The sequence below is a fragment of the Athene noctua genome, chromosome 3 (genome assembly GCF_965140245.1).
Source record: "Athene noctua chromosome 3, bAthNoc1.hap1.1, whole genome shotgun sequence".
Classification (NCBI taxonomy): Eukaryota; Metazoa; Chordata; class Aves; order Strigiformes; family Strigidae; genus Athene; species Athene noctua.
The window spans coordinates 84,607,735-84,623,157 of record NC_134039.1 but is presented as its reverse complement, the minus strand read 5'-3'; the positions used below and the strand labels follow the sequence as shown (position 1 = coordinate 84,623,157).

At 43.7% G+C, this 15,423-nt stretch overlaps 1 long non-coding RNA gene across 1 annotated transcript; it reads right to left on the bottom strand.

The window, feature by feature from the left end:
* Positions 1-384: 384 nt before the first annotated feature.
* LOC141959446 (uncharacterized) lies at positions 385-15,079 on the bottom strand. Its single transcript, XR_012633442.1, has 3 exons — positions 14,875-15,079; positions 3,817-4,996; positions 385-494 (listed from the first exon to the last, which is right to left on the bottom strand). It is a non-coding gene; the product is annotated as an uncharacterized LOC141959446 (long non-coding RNA).
* Between the last annotated feature and the right edge of the window lie 344 nt (positions 15,080-15,423).

The window sequence follows — 15,423 nt, the reverse complement described above, 5'->3', positions numbered from 1 at the left end:
AGCCAGGATTTCAGCAGTTCACTGTTCAGGAGTGTTAGAGGAGCCCTAAATGGCCGAATTGTTACTTGTGCGGAAAGAAGCAGGCATGGTGTTTCCAATTATTCTTCATTTCAGACAACAGCTAGCTGTTTTGGTTTATTGGAGCAGTAGCTGGGTAGAGGAACAATATTGAGTAAACGGTGCCGAAAAAGGCTTAGAGTAAGGCAACAAATTCTTCTGACATACACCCAACCTTACTCTGGAATATTGTTGGCAAGTCAATAATAGGTACAGCAGAAATCAATCAGTAATAATGTTGCAAATGAGGCAGGGAGCACAAAAAGTCCTTTCAGCACCGTAAATAAATCTCTGTTTGTTCAAACAAGTAGCATTTATGACATGATATGGAGCTTCCAAAAGCAGACATTTGGGCAGATAAAGACGTTGGGTTTATTAAGCAGAGTAATAAAAAAGAAGTAAGCAACCTTTTCTTTCTTCTTTCTCTCCCTTTAATCCTATAGAGATAAAATATTACAAACAAAATGTGAGCAAAGGGATCTGAAGCTAAAGCATCTTACAGAGACAAGCAACTGGGGGGAGGCAGTCTCCTGCTCAGGGAAGATGCTCTCTTGGGCATAAAATTATTTTTAGGATACAAATCTCTTGTACGATCCTATAGAATTTAGCAGGAAATTATACCTTTCTGTTGAGCTCTTAGATGATATTAAATCAAATGCAATAGAATTTTAGAGGTTATTAAAAACTCTGTAAAAATTAAATTATTCTCTGTTTAACTCTACAGCGCTTTAAAATAACTTCCATAAAACTGAGTTAAATTTCTATTGACTCCCACTGCTTTCTTTCCTTACCCAGTTCTACGAGATTTTTCCCATATAGGTACATTACGTAATATTAAAATTGCAGGTGATTTTCACTCGTAAGTAAGTGGACTGTCTTTCAGCTATTTTAGTCTTTATTAAAATATATGACTCAATAGTATTAAAAAATAAGTAGCACGACAGAAAAATCTTATAAAACATTCACAGGTGCGTATTGAAAGAAAGGTGTTGTTAAAATCACTTAAAGGCTTTTGAAATTGTATAGGCTTTAAACCTTGTAAGGACTGGTATAATCTGGATACTGAAAAAAATTAAGGTGCGATTCAAAGTACAAACAAGAAAGGGCTTTAGAACAAATAGGAAATTTTTTAATGTATGAGACACAGTAAGGAAACCTCCTAGGAAACTGGTAATCTTAAAGCCCGTCAGAGAGTAAAAGGAGCAATTAGGATGTTGCAGAGAAGAGAAATTATTTCTTTGTGTCTGTTTCCAATCCAGAAATTGTCACTGAAATACTTGTTCTGTGCTTGCTCATTGCATGTAATAAATCTGGGAATATTGTCAAAGAATTAGGCTAAGCCCGTGCTTAAACATTTTGCTGGAATAACAGCGTCAGCGAAAGCCCATGTGCTTTTTGTATTATACTAGCAAAAAGTCAGCATAATGCAAAAGACAGCTTATTCTGCTACAGGAAGCTTGTTTACCCAAAATTAACAAAAACTAAAGTGTCGACAAAAGACAAGTATGTGTAATATCTCCATTATGGCTGCACAACCCCCGTCTTCCAGGATGGGTCATGAAAGACCTGCAGGGTTGAGTAACTCTTTCCCCATCGGTGGCTTTTGAGTCTGCCCTGCAGAAGGGCTGGGGGCCCAGGAGAGCTGGTGCCAGTCCTGAAGGATGTTCTTTGATGGCAGTTGACTGAGAGGCACGTAAAGAAAAAGGAGCTAGCCTGGGAGCCGCAGGAGGAGCCAGTGGCGGGAGGATGGGGAGGGTGCCCCTGCTGGCGCTCCCCCATGGGGCTTGCTGTGGTATGGTGCCAGTCCTCCCCTAGCACGGAGCACACTGTGGCTTGGGCACCCTTTGGACACAGGACAGGCTGGTGCGTAGGTCAGTCTTTTTTGGGTGCAGATTTAGGACACGGGCTAGGAACTGGGGAGCTGGTTTCTCAGTAGGGGCACTGCTACTGTCCTTTCTAGGCACCAGGGCATCCAAGGGTGAGCCTCGTTCCATACGGTGGATGGAGAGAGGCAGGCGTCAGTTCAGGGCATGTGCCCATAGTGCCATGCCCTGCCTGGTACATCAAGGACATTTTTGGATGTTCTCATGCAAACTACACCAACAATCCCCAAGAAAGAGAAGGCGAGTGCCCTGGGCTACGTCCCAGCCGTGACTTATACACGCTGGCTGTGTTGCCAGGTGCGATGTTCTGGGACAACCCCAACTACTCAGCGTTTTCTAGCACCTCTTTCCGAGTGCTGCCAAGCCCTGATTATCTAGAGAAGTCATATCAAAGTGATGCTGGAAAAAAAAAAAAGGATAAATAATAAGTCTTTAGGACTGGTTAATGTACTTCCATGTATTTTGAGGAAGATTTGCCATGAAGCATTAAGCCACTAGGAAATATATGCCTTCTTTGCACTAAAAATCGGTGACAAATCAAAGGACTGTAGTACACCTGGGTAATGCTTCTTGACAGCAACTGCCATGGAAGAACAACCGAATAACAGCCATACTGCCTGTGTTCCCCAGTCCCAACTCCAACTGGCAGCACAAGGCCACCAGGATAAACTCTTCTACTCTCCAAAACAGGGACCTTATAGTCAAACCACCTGTCAGGAGTGTTAAGCTCAGGACTGTGCCCAGACATGATCTGGGAGAGGATTCATTAGCCTTGGCTAAAACTGTACCAGGGACCACAGTAAAAATTCAACAGTGTGGGCGACACTTGACCCTGTGCCCTGACCCTACTTAGTCACTGGTGTAGACGTAGCTGTTGGAACAGACCAAGGTCCAACCAGTCCAACAGACGACCTCCAGCGATGCCCCTGTGTGCATTCCCATACCCATGGGGCTGTTTGCAATAAGCAAGTCTCCACCCAGGAGAAATTCGTGACTGTGGGATCTGTCTCACGTCCTGCAGCATTGCGCAAAAACAGGAAAGCTGTGCAGTCACCGTGGCTAAAAGTAAATTCATGATTAGCTAATATGTTTTGCTGTAATAGTAACACAGTGATGTCTGGTGCTAGCTCAATAGCCAAAAATGACTGGAGATAGTTACACCCTGTGCTTTGCACAGAACAATAAATAAATGATCCAACAAAAATGCCTTGTTCTGTTTGTCCCACTTCCTTGCTAAGGTGCAGGCAGAAATGCCCGACCCAAAGTCTTAGGGGCAGGACTTGTCATATTTTAGGCTGAGACTTCTATCACCCTCCATTCATCACTGTCCTCAGTGGCTTTCAAAAATGTCAGTTATGAAGCAACTATCCCAAGTGAGTGCAACATAAATAGTTGTGCTGGTAAAGGCTCAGCTTGTGCCCCGCATGGTCACTCTCTACAGCAAAGGAAGCTGCAGGGAAATGCAAAGACTTTTCCCAGGTGCATTATATGCCACAACTCATGTTAGGTACAGCTCATGCTCCCCAGCACTGCTTCTGAGCAGCCTGGTGAGGGTAGAGACCTGGCCTTGAGCTCCTTCAAGGTGCACCATGTCCCTCCACCAAAACCAGCATGACGGGATCCCATCTCTTTCCCCAAAGTAGAGTCTATAAGGAGAATAGCAACAAGGACCCGCTAAACCTCTTCCCTTCCTGTTTCCAGACACAGAGCACTTCCCAAAGGAGCCAGGCAGAATCTGGTCTGACATGAATGATGTGGCTTTTGGCTAGCCCTTTTCACCTGTGACTCTCAAAGCATTTGGCAAGGCACTCTCTTCACTTTCCTGTAATTGCAGTAATCTAAGCAATGTGCATTCAGAGTTTTTGTAATTACATACCTTTGTCCAAAGGACACGGTACAAAACCGTCTATCTGCCACACAAATTCATTTCCCCTCGTTAAGGTTGCAGTCATGAGTTAATTGCACAGAAGGAAAATGCAGAAAACTTCAGATGCTATCCCAAGAAATTGTTGCTGTCACTCATCCAGCTGGTCAAGATGTGATGATCAGTATCAGTTACTCGGCAACTGACCTGGCATTGGTCTCTGCTGATTTAAGGTCCTGTAGACTCACTTGAACTTTCACGCAGAAATAAGTTCTCCTAAGGACAGACAGAGACTCCTCTTGGAAAGGTAGTAGTTCTTGTGAATCCTGGAATTCCTTTCAGTTGGAGGGAGGAGATTTTTCCACTGGGGACCTGACTGCTTATGAATCAGCCTTCTGAAGAAAAATTAAATTTGTTGATAATTTAAGGTTTAGCTAATGCACAGGATGATCTTTTGGCAATGCTGTGATGCAAGCTTGACGTTTTCAGGTTGTAAACCTCAAGCAAATAAAAGGAGAAAGAAGAATCGCTTCAGAAAAGTTCCATCGGGCTATAAGTCAGAGGCTGTTCCACAACATTTTATCTCTGAAATGTCATGCTGTACTGGCCTCAAAGCAAGAAGAACAGACGGTTCATCTAATACAATTATTTTAGGATCCTTTCATCATAAACAGTGTGCATGCCAAAATGAAAACGTATCATGGGAAAGCATTTCTCATTGAAGCCTGAATCTCCTCCCTAATGTTTATTCTATGTCATGGAGAACACTAGGGGCCAAATACACTCTGGGTTAAAAACACTGGCATCAGTTCTTGCAACACAAATCTGGCAGGGGCTCAGGATGTGACAGCCGAAGGAGGCTGCAATCTCCCTTGTACCAACACACCAGTTGATGCCTTGTGCCGGCGAGTGAGGAAAGGGGACGAGGAAGAGAAATATGAGGAGTGCCATGGAGGCTCGCTCCCTTCTGCAGCTGCTGGCTGGCATCCTGGGTCCCTGCCGTGGCGGTGACTCCGTGCCCCAAGCGCCTGCAAGGTGCAGAGTAGGTGCGTAGCAGCAATCTCCTACTCTATACTGAAATAAATCCCTGCGCGGTGGTGATTTGTACCTCCTCGCAATGGCTTATTGAATGACATCCTGGATGGCAAATCAATCTCTTCTCCATCTTCAAGAACGTCACAAAGTTGTTTTCCTGCAAAAAAAAAAGCTTTCAGTGCTGTTGGCTGCGTTGGGGATGCTGCAAAATTCTCCCTTATTCTCAGCATGTTCCCATTTAGTGGATTATTTGGGCTGTTTCATTGCTCCCACATTCTGGGCCATTGTCTTCCATCTTGCAAACATGATCTATTTTTTTAACAACAGTGACACTGCACTTTGTTGTATTCATCTTATTTCCTTGCTAGTCTCCTACCATGGGTCTGGTATGACTGACTTTCATGTCATCTGCAAGTTTATCGGTGATGATTTTTATCATTTCCTCTGGGTCAATCCTAAAGACACCGAACAATCCAGGGTCCCAAATAAATAAATGGAAGACTTCAATATCTCTAGTATAATTGAATTTCAAATTACATTATAAGGTCTCTTGCTGAAATAGTTTTTAATCCATTTAGTGTACCGGATTAGGTTTTGTACCATTTTCCTTTAATTGGGAATGTGTTCAGGAACTGTTCAATAACTTGCAGAAATCTAAATAATTTATAACAGCCTTATCTTTATTAACCAAACTTACATTCTCATTAAAAAACATTCATTTGTTTGACATGACAGGCTTTCCATAAAACTGCTCAGGCATATCAATCAGGTTAGCATCCTGTCATTCATTACTAATCATAGCCTATATCAGATTTTCTTTTGATATTGTTTGGGATCAGTGTTAAACCAATTAATTCGTAATTACCTGGGATTTTCCTATTCTATGAAATATAGTCTCCTGGATTCTGCACAGAGTATTCTTACAAATTCATGCACACAGAACCAACAGGCTTGGGCAGTGTAGCCATTTTGTTGGCAATCAGCTGGAATGAGCAGGACAGCAGTACGACCCCCCCAGACCATCTGCACAGGATCCCAGAATCAGTTTGGGGAGGGAAAGACCTCCAGGGATCTCCAGACTCCCCTCTCACAGCAGGGCTAACTTCCCTCTTCTGTCAGACTTCTCAGAGCCTTGCCCAGCTGAGTTTTGCAAGGATGGAGATCCCAGAGGCTCTCTGGACTCCTGTTCCAATAGCTCATCATCTTCATTGTAATTTTTTTCCCCTTAATATCTAGTTGTAATGTCCTTTGCTGCAACTTGGGTTGATTGCCTCTTGTTCTATCACCGCCCACCTTCAAGAAAAATCTGGCACTGTCTTCTCAGTAATCTGCTATGGGCAGTTAAAGACAGCAGTAAGCCTTATTGTCTTAAGCCTGAATAACCTCTACTCTTCTGGGTCCCACCAGGTGTTCTCCATGGGCTCAGCACCGTAGATACCGACGTGGCAAAATGCTCAGCTTCACCAGTAGCCCCAGTGAGGAGGAAGACTGCTCAAATACTGAGAGCTACTTTTTTTACTGCTCTTTGCCAAAACGCAGGTTGACAGCTATATTCATCTGTCTTAAATGCTACCTAAGTCCTTGCACTTGCTCAGTAAGTCAGGAGCGCCTAAAGGAAAGCCTTGAGCAAGAGGCACCTGTGTCTAGTTAACGAGAGGTAGGTGGATGTAGGTGGAATTGCAGGTCTGCTGCTTAATGCGACCTTGCAGGTTGATGTGCTTCTTTGTTTAGAGATGTAACCATTTTAGGAACAACAGTGACCCAAAGAGCTGGGAGCTTAATTTAATACATTTCATATGAGCCTGGGTTTGTTGTCTGATTTGCTGAAAGATATCAGCACAATATTTGGTGGAAAAAAAAAAAATAGCATCTGTGTGCTGGATGCTGTAAATCTCAAAGGGGAAAAGGGATGTTTCACTGCACAGTACACTCAGACCTCTTAATTGCCTTTCCTAAATGCCTACTCGGTCTCCCACTGAGCTGGAGAAGGGTGCCTCAGCACGCAGGTGGCCTCTGTAATGCTTACAGGAATGATCGTATTAATCTACCACCCTAAAAAGAGTTTTAAATAAAGGTAGTCCTTAAATCTAGGAACGGGGACTAGAGAGAAGGAGATGAGGATATGAAAAATGTCTTTTTTCATCCTTCTGTCTGGGAGTGAAAGTTAGGGCAAGGACTAGCATATTGCAGAGGTGAGGATGGGTTTAAGAGACAAATTGATTATTAATTAGATCTGCAACAAGAGAGCAAAATAAATAACGTTTCCTATCTGGGAAATGACCTAAGGGTGCTCTGCAAAGAGGGACTGCATGATAACTGCCTCGCAAGCCCAGCAGAAGGGTTTTAAACTGTGTTTGGAGGAGGCTGGCAACAAAGGTTCAAATGATGGAGCAAAGTTCCTGTGGGAGAAGGAAACTGTTGTAGCTCTCTGAGATTAAACTCCGACTAATAATGGAGAGCAGATTGCTGAGAATAGGAAGGTGGAGGTTAATTAAAATGGAAGAGATAACAAAATGATGGAGTGTCTTCCTCTGAAGAAAGAAAGGAGTGAAGGAAGCAGAAAAAGGAGAATGGACATTAAGCTGTACAAAGACTGGAAACAAGACTAGGAAAATGATGTTGGTAAAGGAATAGCGTGATAATGTAGGACTAAAATGAGAAGGACGAGGGACAAAATGAGTTTCAATTAGGAAGGGATACAGAGGGTGGTAAAAGAATGCTCTGTAAAGGTATCAGAAATAAGAGGAAGGCAATGGAAATTATATATAACTGAATTCACAGAAAATGAGAGAACAGAAATTACAACAGAAAAAAGACTGGATCATTCATTATTTCTTATGCTTTACCCCTGGAGAAAAAAATAAAGAAAAGAAAGGATGATGAACTGATATTTATCGGAACTACTTTTATCGAGGGAGTAAGACAATCCAAAATAGCAAAAGACACAGTTAAAATCATTCAGAGAAGTTAGACAAATTCAAGTCAGCAGGACTAGATGAAGTTCCCCCTTGAGCACTTCAGGCACTAGCCAGAGCAATCTCTGACTCATTAGTAATTATCCAGGAGAGCTCATGGAGAACGGGGGAGATCCCAGAGGAGGAGAGAAGGGCAAACACAGCCCCTGTCTTTAAAGAAGGGGGAAGAAGGACTTAGGGAATTATACAGCAGCCAGTTTAGCACGCAATGCCGAAAAATAATAAAATAAACCATTAAATAATCAGTTATTAAGCACTTGACTGATAATAGAAATATACAATCAACCAGATGGGATTTGTCATAAATGAGTGATGTTAAAACCATCTAATTTCCATCTTTGGACCCAACAACTGTGTTGTAGAATAAGGGAGAGGGAGTACTTATCATATATTTTGAAATAAGCAGGGTTTTTAAGACCATTTCACATGACATTCCCATAAGCTGACCGGGAACTATGATCTCTGTGAAATCATCCTAAGACATACTTGACAGAAAAAAACTGTATTCACACAAGAATTACGAATTCCCTTCCTTCAAATTTAGAGGGCTTTCCAAATGGGCTCCCACAGGGTTTGCTCCTGGACCTGATTCTAATATTTTCATTAGTTATTTGGATGACGAAATAAAGAATATACGATCACTCCGGAGGATGTGTTCCAAAATGTTGCTGGGAAACTGGAGTAATAGTATAAAATCAACCAGATTTGGTTCAGTAAGGTCATAAGCAAGAAAACATGTCAATGCAAAGTGGCAAATCATTGGTCAAGCAGCCATTCAAAGGAAAAAGAGTCATGAACGAGATGCTGAACAGCACACAGCTGTTGCGGAAAAAGTCAGATCTTATTCTGGGGCGTATGAACAATAGTGTAAAAGGTGAAATATCAAAACCAATTACTCCACTCTAATGAGGGCTCAGTTGGAATACCAGGTGTGGGTTTGGATGCCATGCTAGGAGAAAGTAGAAGAAAATGGAGACAAATTGTAGAGGGGCTAGAGGAAAGCAACAAGGATTATAAATGATTCAGAAAACTTGGAGAATTTTCGTTGCTTTTTCCAGAAGCGAAAATAAATGCATGAGAAGATGAAAACTATTTTCTAAGACAGAGGAGGCTTACAAAAAGGATATTGGGAATTGGTCTGGGTAAAACAGAACTAAATGGGCTTGACTTCCTGCAAAGATTGTTGTTACTGGATATCTGGGAAAGAAGGAAAACCCACAAATCAAATCCAAACACTTTCTAATTCAAAGCAAATTTCTTTGAATTAAAATTAAAATTTCTGAATTAATTCCTAAGTCTTCTTCTCTGGAAGTGGATTAGCCTCTCTTAGGGATGGCTGGATTCTGCTCAGGGCACCACGGGGGATTCTCAGTCTCTCTCCAGCTCTCCTTTTCCACAACTGTCTTCTCTAGGTACGTCAATGCGTCCATCTTCCCCGTGCCTGCCCAGAATGCAAAATATTGATGCAAATCCTGTGTTTGCACTTCAGCGTAGCTTCAAACATGCTGTTGTTGTTAATTAATTATCCAACAACAGGAGGAAGGCAGTGATACCAAATGAAGCATGGAGCTTTCCCCAACCAATAACAAAATCAATCTTTCCTCCTGTGTGTTGCATAGCTCCAGCAATTTTCTTTTCTCATGTACCAACGTAGCTCTATAAAATCAGAACAAAGACCTTCCTATTCTGCAGATCTCCACAAACAACGTGTGGTTGACGGGGGATGAATGTGGTGCTGTGGTCCTCAATTCCAAGGGCTAGAAAAATTAGTGAGTGTGCTGGCATGCAAAGCAGTTGTGCAAAACCAGACGAAGTGGGGCAGGGAAACAGAGGGTTTCTCTCTTTTCCTTAGGAAGGAACTCTGAATAAGGAATAATACATGGATAAAGTTTGCCAAAACTGTTGTTCAAGAAGGGCAGGTGATGAGGAAAAAGAAGGAGGGAGTTCACAGGCTATCTGAAAGGAATATACTTTCTCTGAAATCTAGGAAGATTATGAAACAATCTGCTGGATGTCTCTGGGTAAAGATAGAGAAAAATCAAACAAAACTAGAAGCAGTCTCACGGTACATTCTGTTGTATATCAACTAATGAAAAAAGGAGATTGAGGAAGGGTTTTTTTTGGAAAATAAAGGGGCCATGCAATGAACAAGGGCTGGTGGACCTGAAGGAAAATGGTACACCAAGGTCAAGGACATTGTGAATTTTAAAGTGAGAAGGAAGAGGAAAAAGGGATTTAAGATTTTGACTGTTGCTCAGCAAAGCCCTTCAGGTCTTTGGGAACTTCTTGGGACTCTGAAGGTGCACCTTCTCCCTTCTTAGACTAGCACCAAGTTCTGAATGGTCAGATGGCATGGACAGGTTTCTGTAGACATCTTTCTTCTTGTAAAACACTTTATTCCATGTGAGTAACATGACTGACTGAACTTCTCCATGTAGATCTGCTGCATGGTTTTGGGGAGGGAATGACGTCCATCCATACTTTTGGAGAGGGAGCAACTAAGTGCTGAGCAGCTCTAAATGGTCTTGACATGCAGCATGGAGAGTCACCAGTATACCTATGAATCTGTTGCTGTATTTTACATTTAGTATTTACCAAAGGCATGTTACCAAAGGTTTTCAACTTAAAAATCACTTTATGGACCTTGTATGATGCTCATAGCATCCCCAATCAGAAAATAAATAATTTCTCTTCTCAAAAGGATGAAACCGAGGCAAAGAGTTTAGTAATTTGTATTTGGCAAATTTTGCTAAGACTTAAAGGTGAGACCTCCTTCGTTCACTGGAGAAATGAGGTGTAAAATCATTGTTTGTACTGTCTCTGCACCTCTCCGCTTGGTTGCCTGTGGGACACTGGGGTGGCTGTAGCTAGCACACTTCACATGTTGCTGAAAAGGTGCATGAGGAAATGATCACAGAGGGTAGGATGTGGTTAAAGCCTCAGTTTGCAAACTGGAGCTAATGTGAGGGAAGCATATTATGTCTCACATCCATTAAAGCCTCCAGCAATCACCTCCCACTACGACAAAGGAGCAGTGGAGAAGGAATTGTGACTTCCTGAGTCCCAGTAGCTCCTGGAGCTGTTCCTGTTAATATTCATTTATGTGCTGCCCTGGACTTGGAGCACTGAACTACGTCTTACTACAGCCCCAAGGCTCAGCTGCAACAAACACAGCTGCAGGAGGCCGAGCTGCAGAGATAAACAACCCCCAAGAGAGGGTTATCACACCTCCAGCCGCCTGTGCAGAACCAGCACATAGGAGGAACCATGCTGTCCACTCCCTACCTTCTCCATCTTCCCTCTCCAGGCTGCGCGGCTTCGGGGAAGAGCCTACAGGTAGGAGCTGGTTGTACTGTGAGCTGTGGGCAGGGTCATCAGGCTCTTTTTTCCCTCCAGTTTTTTTATCCTGGATGTGCTGATTGACTACATAATCTTCTGCGTGCACTCCCCCTCCATCTCATACCATGCAGCTTCTGCTATGGCTTTTCCTTCATCTCATCCCCGAGTGTATTCCATCCCTGCTGACCCACCCGCCCTCAGATAAACCCCTTCCACTTCCAGATCATGGTATTAACTTGACATTTGCAAAAGGTCACCATGTTTGCTCTGCCTAAGAGTTATATTGCTCACTCCTTTGTCTTTTTGCGTTGTAAGCCCTTCGAGGCAGAGGTTATCTCCTAGGGTAGGACTATGTAGTGTCCAGGAAAATGAGGCCCCTGATCTCAGTTGGTGTCTAGCAGTTGTAACAGAGATAATAACATGCTCCTTGAGAGAGAGGCTGGCTCCAATTTTATAGATTAATCATCAGAGGTTAATGAACTTTAACGTATATGTGAAAGGCTTCCTTCCAGAAGAGGTCCACATGCAGCATCTCCAGGTAGAACAAGTAACGCCTTAGTTTCAAAGAGCACCAGTGCCAGATGACTCCTGTATTTCCAGTCCATTGGGACCATGCGGTATTGCTGGAGCATACACCATTTGGGACTGCTGCAGGAACAAATATGGGACATAAGGGAGGTGACACACAATACATATTTTGTGCATCCAGTTTATGCATATATAGGCACAGCTTTTTTTAGCTTGCAGTTTGTCACGCTGAAACTGTTTGTTGCATCGAACTAATTGCAACTGAGATGAGAACGTCTGTTGTGCGTAGTGTTGGGATAACTATCCTGCAGTGGCTGGTCTGAGCAGGGAGCAGCTGGTAGAGAAAGGACATACAAGTTGAGCCTTTGCTCTCAGGCAGGAACGGGTCTGATCCTGTCCTCCGGTCCTGACCTGACCATCATCCCTGGGTTTGCCACCCAGCACGCCCTGAGGAGGAGATGCAGGGCTCGAGCTCTCCCACGCCATCATCTCAGTTAGGCAGCCGGGAGGGCTCCAGCCTGGGTAGGAACTCAGCACGTTTCCTTTCTGTCTGTGAGGAGACACCCCAGGCTTGGCACTTCTCAAGCATAAGCCTTAGCTACAGCGCGACTACCCCAGAAAGGTGGATGGGAGTGGGGCTGTAGCACTCAGCAGGCTCGAGCCTGCGGTTGAGACTGCTCTCCACCCAGGGACGTGGGCATCTCAGCATCCGCTGACCGCGTTTGGGAGAGGGGCTGACAGGGGATCTTTGCCTGTAGCTTTAGTGTCAAGACCAACAGAGCACTAGACTGACAAGCCATGCTAGCTCTGAGAACAGCCTGACCCGGCTCCTCTGCCACGGTTTGCTTTGGGAGTGACACAAAAGCTAGATTGTTCCCCACAGCTACATGGAGGCATTCCCAGGTACTGACATGTGGTGATATTCCTTACACTCCTCTACTGTTTCACTTTGAAAACAACTTGTTCCCTGAACTATCCTGGTTCCTCCGGTTTTCCATGATATCCCCTGCCTGCCAGTGAAAACTGTACTAGGCAGGATATGGCAGCGCTGTGGCTCGGCGTAGCTACATACAGATTCATCGGTGGGTACGTATGGGCTGGGTGGCTGGAAGGTGGCTGCCAGCCCTGATGTGTTATGGCTGAGTTCTGCTTCAATTTCTGATCCAGGTCTCTCCCGCCTTGCAAGGAATATAACTGTCTTTGAAATATCTGCTTTCTCCCAAATTCATCCGAAATTCATTAACGGGTTCAGAAGCTTTTGGGAGAGGGGGATGGACACATACGTGAACAGAGAAGCAGCATAGCAGAACCTTTATTTCCTTAGGGAGGGAGCCTAAAGAAACACAAGCATTTATTCTCATCTGTTGCTGAGCTTACGACCCACACAAATAACAGGGAAAAGCGAGCGAGCAGCCGACTGCAGAATGGGAACAGGGAAAATGACTCAGCAAGCTTGGCACCAATCTGGAGAAAACGCAGGTACATTATAACCTTGCTCGAGCATCAATCTCGTCCGTGACATGATGTAGAAACAGCAGCTAGTGTAGGTATTTGCATCCGACAGAAACATTCCTCCTGATAAATGACTTAGCTCTGCTCTTGCAAATAGTTATACGCAGGAGCAGAGCAGGTGAGGGGCTGCCTTTGTATTTGCCAGCAAGGGAGAGAAAAAGTTCAATGAAAACCTCTCATTGTTTTTTAAATATCCTTTTTTTTCTATTATCAGTTGACAAATAGCTGCTGCATTATAGTTTCATGTTTTGTTCATGTCATTTTTCCTAAGATCAGTATTTCCTGCTACATCACCTTAGAAACTCAATCAACAAACACTCTGCTCTACATGTAAACAAAGCTTTATTTTACCCTCTTTTTGACAGCAGCCAGTGTTTTAGAAACCATAACATTTCGGGTTCTCTGGGCTATTTGCCTCAGTTTCACAATTTGGTTTTGTTTTTCAGGGCCTGTCAGCACTGTTTATACCTAGATCTGTTTTAGCAGTAATGTTTTCATGTGAGTGGCAAAGAAAATATATTAGTGCAAATTGCTTTCTGGAACCAGGCTTTCTTCTCTTCTGTCGGGAGTCTAAATGAAACTGCACTTTCTAACACATGGGAACTAAAGAGTGAAACAAATTAGAAAGAGAAGTGAAACGAGAAGATTCAGTTTCAGGGACAAAAATGAACACAAAAGAAGCAAAGACCACGTTGACGAATAAGCAGGACCATCTCCAAAGCTCAAGATCTAATAAAACCCAGGACTGTTATCTCTTAGCAGAGGAACTGACAAACTCTGGGCCCTTTAACCATTTCCTTGTGGAATAGTATTGGACCTTGTCCTGACCCCATGACAAGGGTCTTTTATTTTCATTGAGGAAAAACAGGACTGGAGCCCGATAAAAGTTTTCTTACTTGCTTTCACAAGATGAGCATTTCCCAGGTAGCGGCTGTGAAAACACAAATTAATCCAACAGCAAACGGAGGATTTTATTTGGCAGTTTTAAAAACCTGCACAGGAACCTCAGCTATTGAGCCTCCTGTGATCTGCCACAACACGGAGTCCATCAGTTAGGGATTAATTTTAAGGCAGATATTAAAGCCTATCACATGATGAAGGATTTTCCTATATGTGCACTTCGACGGGATGCTTTAAATCCTGTGCCTGCGCGTGTGTATGCACGTGTATGCACACGCCGGTGTTTAGTCCAACCGTTTCCATTCACAGGCAGACACAGCCTTAGGCTTCTTCAGGCCTTTCCAAGGAACAGAAACTTGGGAGGGGAGAGAGAGGAGTCATCTTTAAACCTTGCATTTTTGAAAGTAAGTTTTTGAAGGAAACAGGCTCAGATGGAAGGAGCCAAGATCGTAAAGATTTTATAACTCACAACATTTTTTAAGAGGAGGCAGAATCTCTGCTCTTTCTTAGTGCAAGACTTCCTTGCATGAATTTAAAGCAAATTCGGGAAACAGCACCCTTTTTACAGAAATGCATCATTTTGCTTTTCTGCTCAGCTGTAACCTAAAGCGTCTTGGCTTGACAAAATGAAATAAAACTGTGATGATGCGCTGTTGCTGCTGCTGCCACCACTCTGCCTCCTGCAAAGCTCCCAACATCGTGCACCGATCTCCCCGTCAGAGCCCAGAAAGCAAGCGGTGCCTTCTCCTTCCAGCCTAAATCCTGCGCCAGACAAACTTACCCTTCAGCTTTGTAAAACACGGCTCGGGTTTGCAGCGCGCGGCTCTGCCTGAGGTGCCGTTTCCGAGGGTTGGTGTGGCTGGGTAACTCTCTTCCCATGACACAGCAGAACAGCAACAGCAGCAGCAGCAGCAGAGTAAAACAGATCAGTTCTGGCAGTACTCCTAGAAGACTACTTTATATCCCAGCTCCGGCCTCTTTCTCCTTTAAGGATGATCTGAGGAAGGGAATATGGAATGAAAAAAGGGTTAGTGAGGTAGGGAAACAAGGCCCAGGGAGACGGAAAGCAAGGCACGCTGGAGCTAGACTCCACAGCTGTGGGACAACCTGGATAAAATGGCAGAGAGGAACCCAGGGGTAGAAATCCCCCCCAAATGGGACGAGAAAGGATAAACAAAGATGAGGTGTACCATGGGTAGAGGGAAGATTGAGAAGAAGGAAGGAAAGGAGGATGAGTTTTTCCTCACTCGATTAACTCTTTCCAGCTAAAATGATTAATCATTTCTATGAAACTCCTGAGAAATTTGAAAAATGACAGTAGAGGTATCTG